We start from the raw sequence: 23163 nt of genomic DNA, 5'->3' as shown, positions 1-23163 counted from the left end.
GCTACCTTCCAATCCGCGGGAACCATTCTAGAATCAATGGAATTTTGGAAGATGACGACCAATGCATCCACTATCTTTATAGCCACCTCTTTCAAAACCCATCCCCATCATACAATCCCTGTCTCACGCCATATCACAGCATCCTCCTGGAAACAAAGCTGAAATGAGAGAGACCACAAAATATTCCAAACACAATTAATAAATTTATCTATAAACATAGCACACATATCACATGAATTCTAATAACTAATGACCCTTGTGCCTACCATAGTTGAATAGCTGTTATTGTGTGCAAGGTGTGAGATGTGTGTGTGAGTGTTGCTAGGTTGGAATTGTTGGTGGGTGAGTGATGGGGGTGTGGTGCATTGAGCAGTGTGTGATGCCTGTGGTACAGATGGTGGTATGTAGCACTTGTTGAAGCCTTCACTCACCCTGAGCACCCGTGTGAGGTCATTAAACTTCTTCCTGCACTGGGTGTGAGTCCTGGGGAGCTCATAGAAACATAGAAGATAGGAGTAGGCCATTCGGCCCCTCGAGCCTGCTCTGCTATTCAAAGAGATCATGGCTGATCATCCAAATTCAGTACCCTGTTCCTGCCTTCTCTCCATATCCCTTGATCCCTTTAGCCTTAAGAAATATATCCAACTCCTTCTTGAATATATTTAATGAATTGGCCTCTACTGCCTTCTTTGGCAGAGAATTCCACAGGTTCACCACTCTCTGGGTGAAGAAATTCCTCCTCATCTCTGTCCTAAATGGCTTACCCCTTATCCTTAGGCTGTGACCCCTGGTTCTGGACTCCCTGACCATCGGGAACATCCTTCTAGCATCTAGTCTGTCTAGTCCTGTTAGAATTTTATAAGTTTTGATGAGATCCCCTCTCATTCTTCTAAACTCCAGTGAGTACAAGCCCAATCGACCCAATCTCTCCTCATACGTCATTACTGCCATCCCAGGTATCAGCCTGGTGAATCTTCGCTGCACTCCTTCCATGGCAAGAATATCCTTCTTCAGATAAGGCGACCAAAACTGCACACAATTCTCAAGATGTGGCCTCACCAAGGCCCTGTATAACTGCAGCAAGACATCCTTGTTCCTGTACTCAAACCCTCTCACTACGAAGGCCAACATACCATTTGCCTTCTTAACCGCCTGCTGCACCTGCATGCTTACTTTCAGCGACTGGTGCACAAGGACGCACAGGTCTCATTGCACTTCCCCTTCTCCCTATCGCCATTTAGATAATCTGCCTTCCTGTTTTTGACACCAAATTGGATAACCTCGCATTTATCCACATTATATTGCATCTGCCATGCTTCTGCCCAATCACCCAACCTGTCCAAATCATACTGGAGTTTCTCGGCATCCTCCTCACAGCACACATGCCCACCCAGCTTTGTGTCGTCTGCAAACTTGGAGATATTACATCTAGTTCCCTCGTCCAGATCATTAATATATATTGTGAATAGCTGGAGTCCAAGGACTGATCCCTGCGGTACCCCACTAGTCACTGCCTGCCACTCGGAAAAAGAGCCGTTTATTCCAACTCTTTGCTTTCTGTCTGTCAACCAGTTCTCTATCCAAGTCAATACCTTGCCCCCTTGCTCAGTGCTGCCCATGACGTGGTGTGCCACCTCCCTCCACGTCGTCCGGCAGACTTGTGATGAGGGCCTCCTGCCAGCTGCTGGGTACATCTACAGCAGGAAAAGGGACTACATTGGCTTTGTCGATCACCAGAGAGGAGCAGGACAAGCGTGCATGTGGCTTTGCCAGGGTAGCGTGCCCGCCTTCTCTCCACTGCTAAAACCAATGCCTCCAAAGTTTCATCGGAAAACCTCCGGGCTCTCTCCCTGGGGCGGCAATCTGCCATCAGTATTTGTAAATAAGCGCTACTTCTCCTTGTCCTTCTTCTTATGATTGTTGAGGCAGCTGTACACCCAGCAATGCTGAGAATGAGGTGCTGCAGCATCAGTGAACCTCCACTTTAAGCAGTGAAAAAAGCCTGTGGCAATCATTACTTGCATTTAGACTGCCCCCGATATTGGTCCAGCTTTTCAGCGTAACGCCAATCAGCTTGAGTTTTTAGATGAGTATCATGACTGCAATCATTTTAATAAGGAGTGAGGAATTTTGCGTGCATCCTGGACGATTTTCCGGTGGCACTACTTAACCATTTTTAGTCTAAGCACTGCCCATTTCTTGGCTATAACGAATTTCTAGCCCATAGGCTTTTCTTCTGAATCTTAGTGCCTTGTAACGGGCAAAATCTTCCCCATACCGTAAATGAGGGGCTTGGGATGGGGCCAGCGGTAGAGCTTCCCTAAGCCAAGAATTCATCCTCTTTATCCTCAAAAGAGAGCTGGAATTGCAGTAGCGCCCAGTATGTCTAGCAAGTTGAGGTATACGGCCATCCGCAAGGATGCATGTGGATCTGACCAGTGGATCCAGGCCATACAAGTAGTCTGGATCCCTGAAGATGTGAAAAAAGTTTTCCTGCTGATATACCTATCAATTCATCCAATGAAAAGCGACGAGTTAAGACAGTAACTATAGGTTTTTATTGGCTAAATAACAGAGCCCACCCTCGTGGGTGATCGGATCCAACAAGGAGGAATACCAGCCAGTCGACCACCTTTATACCTGGGCAAGTAGGTGGAGCCATGGGCGGAGTCAGCAGTGGTCAGCCCAGGTATAACAGCGTGACAAGAGGCGACCTCGTGTAGTGATACAACAGTGTAAACAGTGATAACCATAGTGTAACGATATAACAGTGATAACCATAGTGTAACGATAGTGAACGATAAAAGTGGTTTACCACATTCACCCCTTGTTTAGATTTGAGTCCGGCGGGGTGAAGTGTACTACCAGTTCGGGTATGTCCGTCTGTCCGGAGGCCTCGTAAGCCTTTCCGATCGTCGCAGCAGCGGCGGCGGTGATGCAGTATCCGATGTTAATGCTGGTGTCTGCGTGGTCGGCGAAGGCTCGTGGGGTTCCGGCATGCCGTCTACCTGGGCTGGATTTGGGGGGGTGGTGGGGGGTAACGGTGGTGTCTCAGGGATGCCCGAGGGTGCGAGGTCTCGTAAGGAGACTGTGTCCTCCCGCCCGTCTGGGTGTGCCACATAGGCGTACTGGGGGTTGGCGTGCAGGAGGTCCACCCTCTCGACCAGGGGGTCCGTTTTATGGGCCCTCGCGTGCTTTCGCAGCAAGACGGGCCCCGGAGAGGTCAGCCAAGTTGGTAGCGTGGTTCCCGTAGTCGACTTCCTGGGGAAAACAAACATTCGTTCATGGGGGGTGGCGTTAATGGCAGTGCAAAGCAGTGACCGGATGGAATGCAGCGCTGCCGGGAGGACTTCCTGCCAGCGAGAGGTTGGGAGGCCCTTGGACTTTAAGGCTAAGAGAACGGCCTTCCAGACAGTCGCGTTCTCTCTTTCCACCTGGCCGTTCCCTCGGGGGTTGTAGCTGGTGGTCCTGCTTGCAGCAATACCTCTCGCTAGTAGGAACTGGCGAAGTTCCTCGCTTATGAAGGAGGAGCCCCGGTCGCTATGTATATAGTTCGGGAACCCGAACACGGCGAAAAGGTCGTTCAGGCATTTGATGACCGTGGTACTGGTCATGTCTGGGCAGGGGAAGGCAAAGGGGAAATGGGAGTACTCGTCAATGATGTTGAGGAAGTGCACATTACGGTCAGAGGACGGGAGGGGCCCCTTAAAATCGATGCTCAAGCGCTCGAAGGGGCGGGTGGCCTTGATCAGGCTTGCTCTGTCCGGCCTAAAGAAATGCGGTTTGCATTCGGCACAGGTTTGGCAGTTCCTGGTCATGGTCCTGACCTCCTCGATGGAGTAGGGCAGGTTGCGGGCCTTAATGAAGTGGTAAAGTCTGGTGACTCCGGGGTGGCAGAGGTCGTTGTGGAGGGTCTGCAGTCTATCAATTTGCATGTACTCCGTGATAGAGCATCTGGGGGTTCGTTCAGTTTACCAGGCCGGTACAAGATCTCATAATCATAGGTGGAGAGCTCGATTCTCCACCTCAAGATCTTGTCGTTCTTGATTTTGCCCCTCAGCTTGTTATTAAACATAAAAGCGACCGAACGCTGGTCGGTGAGGAGGGTAAATCGTTTGCCTGCCAGGTAATGCCTCCAGCGTCGTACAGCCTCCACGATCGCCTGGGCCTCCTTCTCGACCGAGGAGTGTCGGATCTCAGGGCCCTGGAGGGTCCTTGAGAAGAAGGCCACCGGTCTCCCCTCCTGGTTAAGGGTTGCGGCTAGGGCGAAGTCGGATGCATCGCTCTCCACTTGGAAAGGGATAGACTCATCCACCGCGTGCATTGTGGCCTTAGCAATGTCTCCCTTAATGAGGGAGAAGGCTGCGCACGCTTCTGCCGTCGGGGGAAGGAGGCGGACTTCATGAGGGGTCTGGCTTTGTCTGCATAATTCGGCACCCATTGGGCATAGTAGGCGAAGAGCCCCAGGGTCCTCTTCAGCGCCTTTGGACAGTGGGGGAGGGGAAGCTCCATGAGGGGGCGCATTCTTTCGGGGTCGGGGCCGATGACTCCGTTCTCTACTATGCAGCCGAGGATGGCAAGGCGCGAGGTGTTAAACACACATTTCTCCTTATTGTAGGTGAGGTTCAGCCGTTGGGCCGTACGGAGGAATCTCTCCAGATTAACATCATGGTCCTGCCGGTCGCGGCCGCAGATGGTGACGTTATCTAGATAGGGGAACGTGGCTTGCAGCCCGTTCTGGTCAACCATCCGGTCCATCTCCCTTTGGAAGACCGAAACCCCGTTGGTGACGCCGAAGGGAACCCTAAGAAAGTGGTAGAGGCGGCCATTCACCTCGAAGGCGGTATACTGGCGGTCCTCAGGGCGGATAGGGAGTTGGTGGTAGGCCGACTTAAGGTCGATGGTAGAGAATACTCGGTACTGTGCAATCTGATTGACCATATCAGATATGCGGGGAAGTGGGTATGCGTCCAGCTGGGTGTACCGGTTTATGGTTTGGCTGTAGTCGATGACTAGGCGGTTTTTATCGCCGGTCTTAACGACTACGACCTGGGCACGCCAGGGGCTGTTGCTCCTCTCGATGATGCCCTCTTTCAGGAGGCGCTGCACCTCAGAGCTAATAAAAGCTCTGTCCCCGGCGCTGTACCGCCTGCTCTTGGTAGCGACGGGTTTACAGTCGCGGGTGAGGTTGGCGAACAGGGAGGGGGGCGGAACCCTGAGGGTGGATAGGCCGCAGGTGGTACGCGGTGGGTGGTTTAAAGGCTGTTGGTTGTCGACTGTGAGTGGGGGGAGGGGTCCACCGTATGCCAAAGTGACACTTTGAAGGTGGGATTGGAAATCCAGCCCTAGTAGGACGGCAGCGCAGAGTTGGGGCAGGACGAGAAGTTAAAAATTTTTATACTCCGTGCCCCTAACCGACAGGGTCACAACACAGTATCCGCTGATGTCTGTTGAATGGGACCTCGACGCCATCGAGATCCGGTTGCGCGTTGGCTGGACAGTGAGGGAGTAGTGGCTCACCGTGTCTGGATGGATGAAACTCTCCGTGCTTCCGCTGTCGAACAGGCAGGTCATGGCGTGGCCGTTTACTTTGATGTCCATCATGGACTTGGACAGGTGATGTGGGCGAGCTTGGTCCAGTGTGACGGAGGCTAGTGTATGGCTGAGCGAGCTGCTGTAGTCTGCGGGTGAGGCTGTGGTCGGGTCTGGAGACAAGGTGGCGGTCGAGTGTGGTGAACAAAATGGCGGTGCCCACGACGTTGCATAAAATGGCGGAGAAGATGGCCGCCCCCACAACTCACATGAGGCACTGCCGGTGTCGGTGGCCTTGATCAAAGATGGCCGCCCCCACGACTCACACGAGGGGATACTGGCATCTGTGGCCTTGATGAAAGATGGCCGCCCCCACAACTCGCATGAGGCACTGCTGGCGTCTGTGGCTTTCCCCCTGCAGGCCTTCGCGAAGTGGCCTTTCTTGTGGCAGTCGGAGCAGGTCACGTTTCTTGCAGGGCAGCGCGCCCTCGGGTGTTTCGCCTGGCCACAGAAAAAGCAGCCGGCGGCCCGATCGCGGGGCTCCGATGTCGCAGCCGGTACCGGGGGTGGCGGTCCCGATCGGGTCTGGGACGCCGACGCTGAGGTAGGTCCCAGAGGCGGCGGTGCGAGGGGTATTGCGGTCGGGGTCGGGCCCGAGTCCCAGGGTCGCGCAGCACAGTACCTGGAATACGCCTCGAGGTCCCGATGGGCCACTTCCAGAGAGCGAGTGAGGGCTGCAGCTGTGTTCAGGTCGAGGTCCTTTGATTCGAGCAGTCTTTGCCGTGAGTAGTCGGACCGAAGGCCTTTCACGAAGGCATCGCGGATATTCTCTTCAGTATTTTCTGCAGCCGTTACAGCTTTAAAGTCACAGTCCCTGCCGAGTGTTTGTAGCGCCCGTAAAAATTCATCTACAGACTCTCCTGGCTGTTGCGGGCGGGATCTTAGGAGGTGTCTGGCATACATAGAGTTTACCGGGCTCCGGTACTGCTCTTTCAGCAGGCTGAGGGCGGCCTCGTATGTAGTAAGGTCCTGGATGAGTGCAAATACTTTAGGGCTCACTTGGGCGGTCAGAACTCTTAGTTTGGATCTTTGAGGCACGCCGGATTCTCCCAGGTAGGATTCGAAACAGCTCAGCCAGTGTTTGAAGTCGAGGGCTGAGTTTGCTGCCTGTGGGTTTAGATCCAGGTACGGCGGTCAGAGGGCTCGCAGCCAGGCCGGCTGCTGTGGCTGTTGTAGCTGGGCGTCTGACTGTTCGTTTGGCTGCTCCGTTAAAGACATTTCAAAATTTAGCCAATAAAATTGATATACCTATCAATTCATCCAATGAAAAGCGACGAGTTAAGACAGTAACTATAGGTTTTTATTGGCTAAATAACAGAGCCCACCCTCGTGGGTGATCGGATCCAACAAGGAGGAATACCAGCCAGTCGACCACCTTTATACCTGGGCAAGTAGGTGGAGCCATGGGCGGAGTCAGCAGTGGTCAGCCCAGGTATAACAGCGTGACAAGAGGCGACCTCGTGTAGTGATACAACAGTGTAAACAGTGATAACCATAGTGTAACGATATAACAGTGATAACCATAGTGTAACGATAGTGAACGATAAAAGTGGTTTACCACACCTGCCATGCAGACTTACTCAGGAGGCCAATTGGAACAATGCTGGCATTGTAGTGCGGAGGGCGGGAGGGGTGCGGTCTAAGTAACCACCCTCTCAGCATCAGGTGGGCAGCAGAGATTTTGCTATCCTGGGCTTGCAAGCATCAGACAAAAACCCAAAGTGCCCCATACTATTGATGTGCCCTCCCACTGACCCCACAATCTCCAGCAGGGTCAATGCTGGAGGGGAATTGTTAGGTGCGATCCCAGCGTGACAACCAGGATCGTGAACAGAGCAAATTTGGAGCCATAATGTGTGAATGTTTACTGGAATATCTTAACAAACCTCTATTATCTCAATCTGATATGGTATGCAAAAAGTTCCATTTCCCCAGCTGCTTCATCTGAATCTAATATGCATTGTGTGTTTTGTCATTTTAACCCTTTTATACACTGAACTCAATTTAGTATCCACATCTAGATATAAATTATCCAACATTCTTCCTACATCTAATAGTCAAAGCTTCCAAAAAGTGACATCTATAATGTTGAATAGGCAAGCTGCAATATTTGTTTAGCATGTGTGTTTCTTTATTGTGAAGTGCAAGAAATATAAAAGTGAAGAAAAGATTAAAACTTAATATTAAAAATGGGATAATTTTGTTTTAAGTAACATTATGCATTAATATTCAATTTACATCTGGCTTAGTTATAAAGGAGATTATCAACTAGCATATCTCCCACAGCATTGCAATTAACGGGTGGGGTGTGTGTGCTGAGGTGTAGAAATGGGGGAGGGTGCCCATTGGCATTGAGAGGTAAAGGGCGCAAAATTGGGATCAGTAGTGCCCGTTGTTTAGCTGTTACAGGCGTCGTTTGGGTACCAAAATGGCGTACGATGCGCGCGTGCACACTTCTGCTGCAAATCGTGACAGACGTCATATTGGTGAGGGCGTTAGCACACATGCGCAACTAACATCCTCCGGAAGTATGCAAAGCAGACAAATCATGACGTCAATCAGCATGATTTGATGCCAGCGGTGCCATTTTGGAGCTCAACGCTCCAGCTAAGCCCTTCTCTTAACCTCGCACGGCTGAACACACGTTAAGCAGCAGGAAGGACCCCCCACCAATGCTATTTGAAGGGATTAGGTTAGTTGCTGGTTGATTTCACCTGGGTGTTGGTACAATTCTACAAGTGTTTGGTGCTTTACATAGTTGTTTCAAGTTGCAAAAGTCTACAGGGAGTGGTGTGACAAGTGCTGAAGGATTTTTTTCCTGACTTCAAGGCTTCTGCACAAACCAGTTGTTGCCAGAAATGGGTGGATGAGTAGGCATTCACCTTGGAATACAGCTTGACTGGGAGTGAGCAGAGGCCACGCAGAGCTGGACACATTGCTAGAAGAGGGAGGGGGAGAAGAGCTCTCAGCAGCAGCCCATATATGCCCAGGGTGTTTAGGGAGCAGTTCTCCCACCTGAACCTCAGAGAGGAATGGTGTGTGAGACGTCTGCACTTCAGTAAGGACATTCTCATTGAAATCTGCCACCTGCTGCAGCCACAACTGCAAACTTCAAGCAGGGCGAGGACCACATTGCCAGTGGCTGTGAAGGTGATTGCAGCGATGAACTTTTATGCGTGGGCTCCTTCCAGGCTGGAGCTAGAGATATTTGCAACATCTCACAGTTTGCCGTCCACTGTTGTGTAAGTGAGGTCACTGAGGCTCTCTATTCAAAGAGAGTAATTACATTTCATTCTCTCTTGCCAGAGAGTAGCAGGCGGAGCAAGCACGCGGGTTTGCGAGGATTGCAGGCTTCCCATGGCGTAGGGTGCCATTGACTGCACGCACATTGCTTTGCAGGTGCTGTATGTCAACTTTGCCATTTACCGGCAAAGGGATTCCACTTAATCAACATCCAGCTGCTGTGCGACCACAGGCAGCGAATCATGCAGGTCAATACCCAGTATCCTGGCAGCAGTCATGATGCCTTCATTCTGCGGCAGTCCGCTGTGCCATCTGCATCTGAGCCACCATGGCAAACCAAAGGGTGGCTACTGGACGACAAGGGCTATCTGCTGACCACATGGCTGATGACTTCGGTGTGCAACCCACGCACACATGCGCAGAATGCACACATTGAAAGCCATGCTCCCACATGAAACATGGTAGAGCAGCCCATTGGTGTGCTGAAACAACACTTCCACTGCCTAGACCGCACTGGAGAAGCCCTGCAGTATTTGGTAGAGCGGGTGTCAAGATTCGTGGTAGTCTGCTGCATGCTGCACACCCTCACCATCATGAGGGGACAGCCCTTGCCAATAGCTATACGGCGAGCAGTTGAGCAGCATGAGGAGGAAGAGGAAGGGAGGAGGCAACCTAGACAGCCCCTTTCTGCCTAGGCTGTCCGTGAAGAACTAATTAGAGTGCAATCTTCTTCTTCTTCTTCTTAGGCAGTCCCTCGGAACCGAAGATGACTTGCTTCCACATTAAAAATGAGTTCTCAGGTGACTGATGAGTCCAATGCGGGACCTACAGTCTCTGTCACAGGTGGGGCAGATGGTGGTAGAAGGGGCGGGTGGGTGGGGTGCTTGGGTTGATGTGCGCTCCTTGCGCTGCCTGCGCTTAGCTTCCGCTTGCTCCCGGCGAAGAGACTTGAGGTGTTCGGCGCCTTCCCGGGTGCTTCTCCTCCACTTTGTGCGGTCTTGGGCCAGGGATTCCCAGGTGTCGGTGGGAATGTTACACTTTTTCAAGGAGGCTTTGAGGGTGTCCTTGAAGCGTTTCCTCTGCCCACCTGGGGCTCTCTTGCCGTGCCGGAGCTCCGAGTAGAGCGCTTGTTTTGGGAGTCTCGTATTGGGTATGCGGACAATGTGACCCGTCCATCGGAGCTGATCGAGTGCAATACCAGTAACTGCAACCCCAATTCCTCATTCACCAACAGTCCCACATGTTACCTCACTGACCATCACAGCGTCCGCTTGGCCACAGTGCAAAAATAAAAGTCACCACAAAATAAACATTCCAAACCAAATTTATAAATCAAATGATGCCATATTGCATAAAAAGATAAACTAATCACCCTTGTACATTCCCTTAGTGCCTGTCTTCTGTGTACCTTTGCCTGTCCTAGTGCTCTTGTGCAGTGCAACCAGTGGCTGTAGCATGGCTGGTAGAAGGCTGCTGACTTTCAGTGGAGGAGACTGCAGATGGCCTTGGAGGACGACCTCGAGCAGCTCTGGGCCTAGAAGGCCCGGCTGTGGATTGCACCATGTTGGCATAGGTGGCAGCAGTCTGGGCTGGTTGGCTGACAGGCAACAGCAAGGGCAATGGCGAATTGGCAGTGGTGGGAGGACGAATGCTGTCATCCTGACAGAGAACAGCAGGTTTATGCTCCATGGAGCCACTGCCACTCTGCCGGGGCGGCACCTCAGCAATCCTAGTAATCTGTTGGAAGACAGATTGCTGCACTGCGGTGAAACCCTGCAAGCCCCTTTGAACACTAATGCACAGTGCATTGCACAGCCATGATGGCATTAGTCTGAGCTTGCTGACCTCGCATGACAGCAGGCTGAGCTTCCACTGCAGCACTCAGACATTGGGTGGATGTTGCTTAAGAACATAAGAAACAGGAGCAGGAGTAGGCCAATCGGCCCCTCGAACCTGCTCCGCCATTCACTAAGATCATGGCTGATCCAATCTTGGCTTCAACACGATTTTCCCGCTCTCGCCCCATACCCCTTGACTCCCTTGTAGTTCAAATGTCTGTCAATCTCCGCCTTGAATATATTTAATGATCCAGCCTCCACAGCTCTCTGGGGTAGAGAATTCCAAAGTTTCATGACCCTCCTGAGAGAAGAAATTCCTCCTCATCTCCGTCTTAAATGGACGACCCCTTATACTGAAACTATGCCCCCTAGTTCTAGATACCCCCACTAGGGGAAACATCCTGTCAATCCCCCTCAGAATCTTATATGTTTCAATAAGATCTTCTAAACTCCAATGAGTATAGGCCCAAACTGCTCAACCTTTCGTCATACTTCAACACCTTCATCCCAGGAATCAACCTAGTGAACCTTCTCTGCACTGCCTCCAATCCAAGTGTATGGAGACCAAAACTGTATGCAGTACTCCAAGTGCGGTCTCACCAGTGCCCTGTAAAGTTGCATCAAAACTTCCCTACTTTTATACTCCATACCCCTAGCAATAAAGGCCAACATTCCATTAGCCTTCCTAATTACTTGCTGTACCTGCTTGTGCTGCAATGGAAGCTGAGACATCGACAATCAGACACTGCATCAAGTTTGGGTCCACAAGTGTGCTAATGGAGTTGGCCACCACTCCCATGCTGGAAAGGATGGGCTCCAAGCTCTGTGCAAAGCAATGCGCCAAGCTGGTGCTGGACTCCTCCATGCTCCTTGACATTACACGCAGCTTTCTGGCAGATTTCCCAATGCACCAGGCATCTCATTGTGCATACCGATCAGCCTTCTTCTGTAGCCTCCCCCATCGAAATCCTCATCTGAATCCTTTGCAGCAGAACTCGTGTGCGACCTCACCCTCCGGCAAGCTGGCACCTGCACTATCCTTACCCCCTGCTCTGGTTACAGGCCACTAGTGCCCGGTATCTCACCATGTGCAGATTCTGCCTCTATTCTACCCTATAAAGTACGTACAGTGTCAGTATCTGAGCTGGTGGCTGCGAGTGTGAAATCCAGTGATGGTCTGTCTTCATCATCACTGTCTTCTTGCTGTTCCTCCACTGCCTGGCCAGGTTGCACTTCTTGGGTATCTGAAAGGAGAAAGGCGCAAGGGTAGGGTTGTGGTGAGGGGAGTGGGGGAAAGTAAGAGGTGCATGCTTACACCATCAGCAGCTTGTAATTCAGAAGAGATTGTGCGATGAAGGGAAAGTGGGATGTGAGAAGGTGGATTAGGTATGAGGATACAGTCATCTTCGATGGTTTCAGCCCTGCCGTTGGCCACAGCCTCAGCAATGGCCATACCAATAATGGCCAACATCACCTCCTCCATGGGAGTTTGGACATGCAGGCGTGCCTGACCCCTGCCAGTTAGCTCCTGCTGCCTCCGGTTGTGCGCCTCATTCTCCTGCAAGAGAGAGTGAAGAGTGTCAGTGAGTGTCATGCAATCTGTTTGGGTGATGCGGCTGTCATGGTTGAATAGCTGGCAGTGTGTGCAAGCTGTGAGATGTGGATGTGGGTGTGTGCAGCAGTGCTAAGTGTGTGAGGGTGAGGTGAAGCTATGAATGTTAGGTATGAGTCCTGATTGATAGAGATTGTTGGTAGGTAAGTGGGTGTCTGGTGATTTGAACAGTGGCTGAGACTATTGGTGCAGTTGTTAGGATATGGCATTTCAAGATGCATTCACTGACCTTGACCACTCGTGTGAGGTCATTAAACTACTTGCAGCACTGCATCCAGGTCCTCAGGGCTTAACTGTTGGCATTGACCTCCATGGTTATCTGCTCCCACTGCCTTTTGAGTATGTGTCTGGAGATCTTCCTGGCTCCCTGTGGATACAGGACATCTCTCCTACTTTCCACCTCCTCCCCCAAGGGCTTCAGTGTAGCGTCCGGAAACTTGGAGCCCGCTCTCTCCCATATTGTGCCATTCTTCACTGTTTCACAGGTAAAATTTATTTCCTGAACGACTGCCAGCGCCTGCACCAGCCACAATGCAACTCCCCTTTAAAAGATGCAGGCTAGCTTTAAGCAATGCAGGCTAGCTTTAACTGGTGCTAGCAAGTAACGATTTTGGGCTCTCTGATGATGTGTGTAGTGTGGAAGTACAGTTTCTCACTTAGACACAAAATGGCTTCCTAGGCATAGAATAAAAACTCAAATGGCCGACAGCATGATTCACTAATCAGTTTCAAGGGGATGAGACAATTTAGGAATGCTACATACGTACTCCTTATCTGTGACAAGCTTAACAAGGAGCCTCGTTTACCAAACAAATAGCCAAGGACAGGATAAGGTAAACATCGGCCCACAGGCTCAGTTGGTACAGTGGGAGAACAGAAGGATCCCATAATAAAGGATTAATTAATCTTATCTCAAGGTATTTCTGTTCGTTATTCTAACGAAGCCTGGAATACGTTGTTCCAATAATTCGCAAGGTCTGTGCCTTTGTAATCAGGTATAATTCAATACTATGTCATGTGGCATAGAAAGCCTGTTTTGTTTCTGTACTGTATAAATATGTTACAAATTCTGTATTACTTTGAAGAGGTCTGATGTAGCCTTTGACTACACAACCCTTCCCTTGCAAGCAAATAAAGCCTGTCTTTGACGATACTTTGTGTTTAAGAGTCTTACTCGGGAGTCGAGACTTCGACAGTAGCCAATGAACTGCGCAGTTGGTGCTGGCTGCACACTGAAATTATTATAATGAGCAGGCAGCACAAAGTTGGCATGATGCCTGCTTTGCAATCAATGGGTGTGGGTTAATTGCGCATCGCGATCCCCGCAGGCTATCCAACTTAGTCCCCATAAAGTTTGTTAGAGATGTGCTTAGAGACAATAACATTTTTTGGTTTCCTGAAAAATAAATAAGGGACGATTTTCCATCTCTGCGCTGCTGGTGGGAGCCTCACCGTCTGCAGTGCATATCACAAATTTTGGTGGTGCTTTGCATGATATTCCATCTAATGTTTTTAATGGTCAGAAAATCATATGTAGCATATGCTTTAATTCCTGATATGTGCTGCTTATTAGCAAGGCATCCTGCTAAAAGCACAAAGTTGAAGAATTATCCTACATTATTTCCTTTTGCACTGAAGGTAGATAAATATTTTGTTCCCCTCATATACCACAGTTATAAAAAAAATGTATAAGAACATAAGAAAAAGGAGCAGGAGTAGGCCATTCGGCCCCTCGAGCCTGCTCCGCCATTCAACAAGATTATGGCTGATCTGATCTTGGCCTCAACTCCACTTTCCTGCCTGTTCCCCATAACCTTTGACTCCCCTGTAGTTCAAATATCTGTCCATCTCCGCCTTGAATATATTCACTGATTCAGCCTCCACAGCTCTCTGGGGTAGAGAATTACAAAGATTCACGACCCTCTGAGAGAAGAAATTCCTCCTCATCTCCGTCTTAAATGGGCGACCCCTTATCCTGAAACTATGCCCCCTCGTTCTAGATTCCCCCATGAGGGGAAACATTCCCTCAGCATCTACCCTGTCAAGCCCCCTCAGAATCTTATATGTTTCAATAAGATCACCTCTCATTGTTCTAAACTCCAATGAGTATAGGCCAAACCTGCTCAACCTTTCCTCATAAGACAACGCTTTCATCTCAGGAATCAACCTAGTGAACCTTTTCTGAACAACCTCCAATGAAAGTATATCCCTCCTTAAATAAGGTGACCAAAAATGTATGCAGTACTCCAGGTGTGGTCTCACCAACGCCCTGTACAGTTGTAGCAAGACCTTCTCTACTTTTATACTCCATCCCCTTAGCAATAAAGGCCAACATTCCATCTGCCTTCCTAATTACTTGCTGTACCTGCGTGCTAACTTTTTGTGTTTCATGTATGAGGACACCCAGATCCCTCTGTACCATGTAGGGGGTGGCGTGTGCACAGTCAGCTTCACCTCTGACTGTCTCTGAGCGGTTTGAATTGTTCCCACACCCCTGGGTTCTAGACACCGGACTTAGGTACAGGCGGCGATACAGAAAATCGAGTAGACAAGTGGTTTGGTGCAAGAAAACCAAAATTTTATTAAAAGCAGAATAAAACACAATCTTACGAGAATTACTGATATGAATACAGGCATAAACAATTACACTATATGGGAATGGGGAACACACGGCACATCGAGGGAAACAGATACATTAAAAATCCCCTTAATCTTATCCCACCCCCTAATACTGTGGAAATATGATTTTGCCCTCACTAGTGCATGATGGGATACTTGACATCTAATGTATTTTTGTATCATTGCCGCTGGACTAAAGTCGAGTCAGCAGCAATTAACGTAATCTTCTGACCTATTGCTTAAGTTGATCACAAACTGCCAGAACAATACTCTACAGAACTATTGGATAACCGCACCGCGTTTTGTACGCTTGCAAACTGAGGGGTGATAATGACACCTGATCAAAGAGTGAAAAGTTCTGTTAAAGTTAATCTCGTTCTGCATGAATACTGAAATAGCTTTGTACAGAGTTGACTAGCTAACTTTTATACATGATCATATGGAACTTGTGTTCTTCACTGTATAAATATGATAATCAGACATGAGTAAGCAAATCATTTTTGGTAACAAAATTCAGACAGAACCTCCTGACAGAATGTAATTAACTAACCTTGTCTGAAGATATTTCTGTCCTGCTGACCTTTTGATTGTCCTTGTGCAAAACTCTTAATGTGTTTAAAATGATACAATACCATTACACGTGATTTATGGAACACTTGCTTGTTTGAGTGTATAAAGATGCTGCATTCGCTGATGTCCTTTAGAGATGTTGGCCTAGCCTTTGTCCAGGCAGCTCTCTCCTTGTATACACTTGTATGCAAGTAAAATAAAGCTTTGCTTATCTGACGGTACAGTTTGCTTCAGAGTCTTACTCGTAGTCGAGACTTTGACAGTATTTCTTGGAGGTTCCACCGAGATCGCTTGCTGTACCGGTGAGTAAACGGACGAAGACACGGTATCTTTCTGGGAATGAATTCAAACTGGCCAGTTATAAGTGGCATTAGCCACCAAAGGGATTCCCTCTCAGTCTAAAAACTAGTGTGTTCTGTTTGCTATCGGCTACAGTACTGCGATCAGTTGAGACTCATTTTCCAGGGTTGAGTTGTCATTTTTGTGATTATTTCCTCTTTCAGTTTATCAGAAAAGGAGACAATTTCGGAAACCTGAGCCCTGAAATAGACTGTCCAGATAAGACACAGTAAAGTCGGGTGATCCTGGACTAAGAAAGGTACCAAGGGTAAAAGGAAAAGCACTAGAAGTTTAATACTGCAGTGGGGGTGGGTCCCCCAGAGATTAAGTTGAGACTACAGTAGGGGATGGGTCCCCCGGAGATTAAGAAGCTGGAGAGAGTCTTGCGGCAGAAGGCAGGAGACCTTCAGAGATTTCATTAAAGTATAAGGACTCAGTTCTGCAGTGGCGAATAACACAGACTGAGAATTGTCTATTGTTCAGTATATAGTATAAGATTTTAATGAGTTACCTAATTTGTTTACCTGTGTGGTCTGTCGCGTTAGTTATTATTAGTCTTGTTATTGTTAGTACGTGTTTCTTTTCATCTCTTACAGCAACTTGGTTGCAAAATCGCAAAGGGGAAACGGGTTATTGCGATCCAGAGAAATTACGCCTAGTTGAGACTAACCAACAGGAAAGTCCCAATTAAGTAAAAAAAATGGGTGCCAAATCTAGTAAAATCCCAGAGAAAGGCACCCCTGCTTGTTATAGTTTTCAAAACTGCGGTCAAGTTTCAATCAATGACCTGCCAAGGTGGTCCAGAGGGACCCGAAATGGGAAATACCCATTTCCACCAGATGGCACCTTTAACATAGACAGAATTACCTGTCTAGAGGAATGCCTCATAAAAAAAGGGACCCAACTAGAAAAGGAAAAAAAGAAGTAAATTGGTCAGCCTTCTCAGATTGGAAAAAGGAAGCAGAGAGGCGACGCGAACGAAGTATAGAAGTTAGTAAACATAATAAAAAGAGGGATGAGATTAATCAGGAACAGAATAAACAACAAAAAGTTAAACAAAACCAGGGTTGGCAGGGTCCACAAAATTTATCTGGAAACGGAAATACCCAAGCCCAGGTTCACACTCGTCCACAGACTAATTGGACAACTAGCAATCCCTGGGGAAATCAAAGTGGCCCACACGAACAGTTTGGACAAAATCCAAATTGTTCAGCATGACGTTACTTAGAGCCCACCCCAGACATTGCCCAGGAACAACAGGCTGTGGTACAATTGCCTGCAGTATCATTAAATTCTAAAGAAGAGCCATTTATAAATTTAAATATGAATGGAACACAAGTTCCATTTTTGGTAGACACTGGAGCAACTAATTCGGTCTTGACTAAACAATATGCAGTAGGAGCACCTTGTACCAATCAGAGTGTCAAGTGTGTAGGACTTTCAGGAACAACCCAGACTATGGTATGGTCCACTCCATTGGATGTACAGATAAAAGACTTTCATGGACAGCATGCATTCTTATTATCTGAAGACGTTCCCATTAACTTATTAGGAAGAGATTTGTTGTGTAAAAAGAAAGCAGTGATATCATGTACGGAAAAAGGACTGAAGGCACATGTTCCAACTGACAGATGTGGGATGTACCCATTGCAGGTCCACAATTCTCCTATTTTGTATTGTTGGACTAATCATGATGACAACCTCAGTAAACAATTACTGATGGCTGTGGGAGCATTGCAGTATGTCACAAGATCAGTATCAGAATATCAGAAGCAGTTAAATTTGGGACATTGGCATGATAAATTGCACTGTACAGCCTATTATGACAAAACGGGAGAAGATCTAGAAGTGGCAATTAATTACAAGCCCTTTCTGCATCAGAAATATTCATTTAAAATCTGAAGAATTTTAATTGGACAAGAAGGAATAGCGTCACCAATCTTGTTGACCCAAACAGCATGGGAATTATTCAGGGTAAAAGACTCTAAGCCACACTGTACACTAGCAGTGGCACATGAATTCAAACCTTCTGATCTAGGACAGATGGTCCTACGCCTATCAAAAGCTGCAGTTCAACAGGAGTGGAGAATAAGTCAGGGTTGGTTCAAGACCTAAGAGCAGTTAACGAGTCTGTTCTCCCTGCCTAACCGGTGGTCCCAAACCCAGCCACTATCCTGACCAGTATACCTCATAATTCAAGGTATTATATGGTCATTGATCTCTGCTCAGCCTTCTTCAGCATTCCTATTCACCAAGATTCCCAGTTCCTGTTTGCCTTCACGCTCAAAGGAACCCAATACACATGGACCAGGCTGCCACAAGGCTACAGAAAGCCCAACTATCTTTTCGCAGTGCCTCAAACATGATTTACAGGACATTGTCTTAACCGGCGGGTCAACCCTCATACAGTACGTAGACAACCTGCTAATTGCATCACCTACCCAAGAGGCATGCAAGATTGACTCTTTGATAATGCTCCAGGCATTGGCAAAAAAAAAAGGACATAAAGTCTCATGTGCAAAACTACAGTTTGTTTCCGTTCTTAACCCAGCCACCTTGCTTCCCACCATTGAGGAAGGAACACCACATTGTTGTGAATCAGTGACTCAGCTTATCACTAAGCCTCGTATAGACATTGTAGAAACTCCTCTGGACAATAGCGATTTTATATTTTATGTGGATGGATCAGCCCTCAGAGACGAAAAGGGCTCGCCAAAAAGTGCATATGCCATTTCCGATGATCATTCAATTATCGAAGCATGCTCACTACCATCTTTCTTTTCAGCACAACAAGCAGAACTGTTTGCCCTTACAAGAGCATGTATTTTAGCTACAGGAAAATCAGTGAATATTTATACTGACTCTCGGTATGCATTTGGAGTCACTCATGATTATGGTCAAATTTGGAAACTTAGAGGATTCCTGACTTCATCAGGATCTACAGTTAAAAAATGCTGAACAAATTGATAACCTTTTAAAGGCTCTCCAGTGTCCTACAAAAATTGCTGTTATTAAATGCAAAGCACAAACAGGCAATCAAGACCAGGCTTCTTTGGGCAATGATAGGGCGGATCGAGCAGCTAAGGCTGCTGCTCTATCCAATACAGGGCCACAAGTGTCTGCATATGTTCTTAGAAATCAAGATCCAGACAATCCCCCACCCACAATTGATGACGTTTTGGCCTATCAATTACAGGCCAGTCCGGACGAAGTGTTAGCTTGGGTGAATGATTCTTGTTTTAAAACACCTGAAGGAGTATGGGTCTACCATGACGGCCGCATGGTGGCTCCCAAGTCAATACTCCCATGGATTGCCCGATGTGTCCACATGTTCACACATGTGGGCAAAGGGGGGATGGCAGACTATATCACACAAACTTGGTATTCACCAGGCATTTCGGCAATTACAAAACAAATTAGTGAACAATGCATTACCTGCCAAACAACGAACCCAGGTAAAACGGAAAAGGTACAGGCTGCCTCCCACCCAAATCCAACAGGACCTTTTGTACATTTACAGATGGATTTTATTGAATTACCGGTATGTTTAGGATTTAAGTATGTATTAGTTATTGTAGATGTGTTTTCACGATGGATTGAAGCCTTTTCATATAAAAAAGAATGATGCAGTTACTGTTGCAAAATGTTTGTTAAAAGAAATTGTACCACGATTTGGTATACCTGCACAACTTTCAAATGACAATGGATCACATTTTACTGGGACAGTTGTGCGAGAAATGTGTAAGGCTTTACAGATCAACCAACACTTCCACTGCAGCTATCATCCACAGTCAGCGGGACTGGTAGAAAGATATAATGGTATGCTGAAAAACAAACTTTCCAAACTCTGCAGCGAGGCAGGACTTAAATGGGTCGAACTGTTACCCTTGGCATTGATGGTAATGCGATCAGCAACAAACAGAACAACAGGACTGTCACCACATGAAGTCGTCATGGGATGACCTCAGAGACTGCCATTTTCTGCACCCTTTACTGCTAAACAAATGGACATTCACAAAATGGAAGAAAATATGCTGAACTATTGCATTGCTCTAACAAAATGTATTTCTAGTTTCCATTCGCAGGTAAAAGAAGCCCAAGTTGACCCTGCCGAAAGAAGATGCCATAGCTTAGAGCCCGGCAAGTTCGTCTACGTAAAGGTGTTCAAGAGAAAGAGTAGCCTTCACCCAAGATTTGTGGGTCCGTTCCAGATCCTGTTAACCAGCAACACTGCTGTAAAGGTGAAAGAGAGACCAACATGGATCCACGCCTCCCACTGCAAAAGAGCTCCAGAAAACAAGGAAAAGGAATCACCAACCCCATCAGTACATGGAACTGGACATTGGGACTATGTTTCCTTGGGACACTTATCTTCGAAGGTTCCTGGGGAACATACCTAATGCACGGTCTTATAATTATAGTGGTAACGGCGATTCTGTTGTGCGTCATGTTAGCACTGCTGAAATGTTGTTGCAATCAATTAGGACAGATGGTCATGAATGCAGAACCAGTTAAAGTAATGATGCAGGTACAGGTTAAGGACCCATTTGATGAAGAGAAGGAAAGATTAAATGCAATCTTGCTAGACTAGGTTGTCCTTGATAAGGACAAAAGGAGGGAATGTGGAAATATGATTTTGCCCTCACTAGTGCATGATGGGATACTTGACATCTAATGTATTTTTGTATCATTGCCGCTGGACTAAAGTCGAGTCAGCAGCAATTAATGTAATCTTCTGACCTATTGCTTAAGTTGATCACAAACTGCCAGAACAATACACTGCAGAACTATTGGGTAACCGCACCGCGTTTTGTACGCTTGCAAACTGAGGGGTGATAATGACATCTGATCAAAGAGTGAAAAGTTCTGTTAAAGTTAATCTCGTTCTGCATGAATACTGAAATAGCTTTGTACAGAGTTGACTAGCTAACTTTTATACATGATCATATGGAACTTGTGTTCTTCACTGTATAAATATGATAATCAGACATGAGTAAGCAAATCATTTTTGGTAACAAAATTCAGACAGAACCTCCTGACAGAATGTAATTAACTAACCTTGTCTGAAGATATTTCTGTCCTGCTGACCTTTTGATTGTCCTTGTGCAAAACTCTTAATGTGTTTAAAATGATACAATACCATTACATGTGATTTATGGAACACTTGCTTGTTTGAGTGTATAAATATGCTGCATTCGCTGATGTTCTTTAGAGATGTTGGCCTAGCTTTTGTCCAGGCAGCTCTCTCCTTGTATACACTTGTATGCAAGTAAAATAAAGCTTTGCTTATCTGACGGTACAGTTTGTTTCAGAGTCTTACTTGGAGTCGAGACTTCGACAATACCTAACTAGATTAAGCTATGAGGGGCCAGGAATTCATGCTCACCAATCCGAAACCTGTTGCTTTAACTGGTGGGGTTTTGAGGTCCACTCTTTCTGTCCTTTGGGGTATCCCGTCGCCACGTGGTCACAGGGCATGGCGCTGAAGTTGTTTGTGCGAAGCACCCTCCTTTTCCTCAGCTAACGTCGTTGTCGAGTCGCGATGGGTCTTCTTCTTCCTCGGGCAGTCGTCGACGGTATTGCTGTGGTTGGGGGTCAGTTGCCGGTCTTTACTGTCTAATGATTTTGCTATCCAAGCTTTGTCATATGAAGTCAGAAATAGATGGTAGAAAGGTGAGAAGCAATAAGCAAAGGAGAGAAACACAAAGGGCCAAACTAATTCATAATGAGAGTGTGAAAAAAGCAAGCCTGAAGGCTTTGTATCTTAATGCTAGAAGCATTAGGAACAAGGTGAATGAATTAGTTGTGGAAATAGAGGTAAACAAGTATGATTTGATTGGGATTACAGAAACGTGGCTGCAGGGTGGGCAAGGCTGGGAACTTAACATCCAGGGATATACAATATTTAGGAAGGATCGGCAAAAAGGTAGGGGAGGTGGGGTAGCATTGCTGGTAAAGGAGGGGATTAATGCAATGGAAAGGAAGGACATTAACTCGGATGAAACGGAATCTGTATGGGTAGAAATGAGAAATAGCAAGGGGAGGAAAACGTTAGTGGGTGTGATATATAGGCCTCCAAATAGTAATATGGAGGTGAGGGAAGGCATAAAAAGGGAAATTAGAGAAGCGTGCGATAAGAGCACAGCTGTCATCATGGGTGACTTTAATTTACATATTGATTGGACTACCCAAATTAGTAAAAATTCTGAGGAGGAGGAATTCCTGGAATGTTTTCGGGACGGTTATCTGGACCAATATGTCGAGGAGCCGACTCGAGATCAGGCCATTTTAGACTGGGTATTGTGCAATGAGAAGGGACTTATCAGCAATCTTCTTGTACGAGGCCCCTTGGGTCAGAGCGATCATAATATGATCGAGCTCTCAGTCGAGATGGAGAGTGAGGAAATTGAATCAGAGACTAAGGTCCAGAACTTAAATAAAGGGAATTACGAGGGTATGAGACGGGAATTGGGTAAGATTGATTGGGTGGTGTTTCTGGGGGGATTGACAGTGGATAGACAATGGCAAGCATTCAAAGATAGAATGGAAGAATTCCAGAACATGTTTATACCGGTTTGGCATAAAAATAAACCTAAAAAGGTGACTCAACCGTGGATAACGAGGGAAATTAGGGACAGCATAAAATCAAAAAAAAGGGCATATCAACTGGCAAAAAAAAGCACCAGACCGGAAGATTGGGGGCAGTACAGGATACAGCAAAAGAGGACAAAGGGATTAATCAGGAAGGGGAAAATAGAATACGAAAGTAAACTTGCAGCAAACATAAAGACAGACTGCAAAAGCTTTTATCGGTATATCAGGAGGAAAAGACTGGTAAAATCCCAAGTCGGTCCCTTGCAGTCCGATTCGGGAGAATATATAATGGAGAATAAGGAAATGGCAGACCAATTAAACTCATACTTTGGTTCTGTATTCACAAAGGAGGACACAAATAACCTCCCAGGAATATCGGCAAACATAGGGACTAATGAGAGGGAGGAGCTGACAGAAATTAGTATCTCTAGGGATATGGTGTTGGGTAAGTTGAGGGGACTGAAGGCCGACAAATCCCCGGGGCCTGATAAACTACATCCTAGGGTACTTAAGGAGGTGGCCCTGGAGATAGCAGATGCTCTAAGGATCATCTTCCGGAACTCCATTGACTCGGGAACAGTACCCGTGGATTGGAGGGTAGCTAATGTTACCCCAATATTTAAAAAGGGGGGTAGAGAGAAAGCAGGGAATTATAGACCAGTAAGCCTTACATCGGTTGTGGGCAAAATGCTAGAGTCCATTATTAAGGATAAAATAGCGGAGCACTTGACAAATGGGGAAAGGATCGGACAGAGT

This window comes from Somniosus microcephalus, chromosome 5 (assembly GCF_052327205.1).
Source record: "Somniosus microcephalus isolate GS21.2 chromosome 5, FLI_Smic_1.0, whole genome shotgun sequence".
Classification (NCBI taxonomy): domain Eukaryota; kingdom Metazoa; phylum Chordata; class Chondrichthyes; order Squaliformes; family Somniosidae; genus Somniosus; species Somniosus microcephalus.
Note: the sequence above shows the minus strand (reverse complement) of the source record.